This window comes from Magallana gigas, chromosome 5, assembly GCF_963853765.1.
Source record: "Magallana gigas chromosome 5, xbMagGiga1.1, whole genome shotgun sequence".
NCBI classification, from domain to species: Eukaryota; Metazoa; Mollusca; class Bivalvia; order Ostreida; family Ostreidae; genus Magallana; species Magallana gigas.
Window position 1 is genome coordinate 17,397,764 of NC_088857.1, and position 2,189 is coordinate 17,399,952.

Genomic DNA, 2,189 nt, shown 5'->3' on the forward strand with positions numbered 1-2,189 from the left:
TTTGCATACAAGACAAGGGATAATTTGATATTAAATAATAAGCTTGACGTTTGTCATATAATTAAAAATTGTAAATTAATTTGTTCTTTAACATATACATGAACACATTCATACCTACATTTATAAACTCGTCACCTCATTCATTCATACCGACAGACAAACATATTAAGTATAGAGTTCTCCTGATCTATTTGAAAGAAACAGTTATTAAAAAAGTACTAATGAATAAAAAAAAGTCAAAAACACTTAGAAGCTATGATATATGATATGTAAAATCAAATTGGCTTCAAAGAAAAAAATTATTTAATATTCTTCTTTCCATGTACAGCAACACAACCAGTAGGATAAAATTTTCTGATGGGTTAGGTAAAATATTTAACTCTGAATGTGGTGTCAAACAAGGGGATGTTCTTAGCCCTACACTTTTCAATATTTATATTGATGGTATTGTCAGTGACTTGAAACAAAACATAAAATGTGAACCTGTACATGTAAATAATCTCAATGTAAACTGTCTGCTTTATGTTGATGACATTGTTATTCTAAGTGGTTTACAAACTAGTTTAGATGTTCTTTATAACTATTGTTAAAATTGGAAATTACAAATCAATGTTGATAAAGCGAAAATCATGATTTTTAACTCAAATAGTAAACATCAAAGCATCAATTTCACTCAGTGAAATACATGCTTTGCCAATTCTATTCATAAAATTGCTCTGCTAAATTTTAGCGCTCCAAAGGTGATTTCTGTTACTGGAGGTGCTGTAAGAGAGTGAAAAACCATCTATGCGCTGCAACGGTGATCCAGAGGGGAATGGATTACCAAAAAGGACATGTGTTGCACAACCACCCTGCAGAACCCGGAATACACCTTGCAGTTAAAATGAAAATAGAGGTACAAAAACTTAATTTGTAAACTGCATTAACTAACCTCGTAAACTGCATTATATTTCATATTCTTAAAATTATTTTGACTTGATGAACAACAAATAGTTTTATTTTTAGGTAAAACAGAATGCAAGACACAACATCTTCACATGTTCAGCCCCTCGCATATTGGAAGAAGTGATGTCAAAATCTGCAGACGTGAATGCACCCCCAGCCAGCAGACCAAAAACAACCAACCTAACAAGAATGGCAAACAGAGTGGGGCTAACAATGAGACCCAAGGACCCAAAGTACTTGGACTTTGAGGTAAATAAATAGAAGTTTAAGAGATCAAATGTGTTCTTATTATAATTGTTTTTGATAGTTTATGTAATTAAATATTAACAAACTTTTGTCGTATCTTTTAGCTGGATCAACAGCTTCTGGAGGACCAAATCCCCAACTTTAAGACACTTGATATATATGCATCTGGACAGAGACACCTACTAGTCTACTCCGAAACCAGCTCGAACTCCTGTCCAAGGCAAAAACATGGTATATGGATTCGACCTTCCATGTAGTGAAGAAGCCATGGACCCAGATTCTCAGCATCCATGCCTTCATCAGAAGTGGCCAGCACATGAAGCAGGTTCCACTGGTATTCAGCTTCATGTCTAGGAAGAGGAAGGATGACTATTATGAGGTATTATATGTACTTATAATGTAGTGTTATATGGGTATCATCACAATAAAGATTTCAATCTTCCGAAAACATGCAAATTTCAAAAAATGAATATAGAATTTATCCATGATGCAATTCAATTCTTTTGCAGAAACTTCTCCAGATTGACCATCTGATTCCAGAGCAAATCTGTCTGCAGAGTTTTGTGGTCGACTTCGAAGCAGCAACGTGAGAGAGCCATCCAGGATCGTTTCCCTGGATTCATCATTCAAGGTTGTGCTTTTCACTAGACCCAAACTGTCGTCCGGAAAGTGCAAGAATTAGGGTTGCAGGTAAACACTATTATCTTAATTAATGTTTCCATAGGAAAAAAATTCTATTAGCTTGATAACAAATTGGTAATAATGATAACAAATTGAAAATAATGTATGTATAATGTTATTTTTATGATCACTGGTAAGTAATACTGTTTTTCATTTTTTTTTTCAGAGAGCTTACAATGAGAGAGGGGACATATTCTCCTTCCTGGGGCAGGTGATGGCACTACCCTTTCTTCCGCCTGAACACATTGCGCAAGTGTTCCAACACTTGGAGCAGAGGGCAAGATCCAACTTGCTGATCACCTTCATGGACTACATCT

General features: G+C 34.9%; 1 long non-coding RNA gene across 1 annotated transcript; it reads left to right on the top strand.

Annotated features, from left to right (window-relative positions):
* The first annotated feature begins 746 nt into the window (after nt 1–746).
* LOC117690356 (uncharacterized) lies at nt 747–1,926 on the top strand. The gene is made up of 3 exons (XR_004602430.2): nt 747–895; nt 1,006–1,570; nt 1,701–1,926. It is a non-coding gene; the product is annotated as an uncharacterized lncRNA (long non-coding RNA).
* Nucleotides 1,927–2,189: the final 263 nt, after the last annotated feature.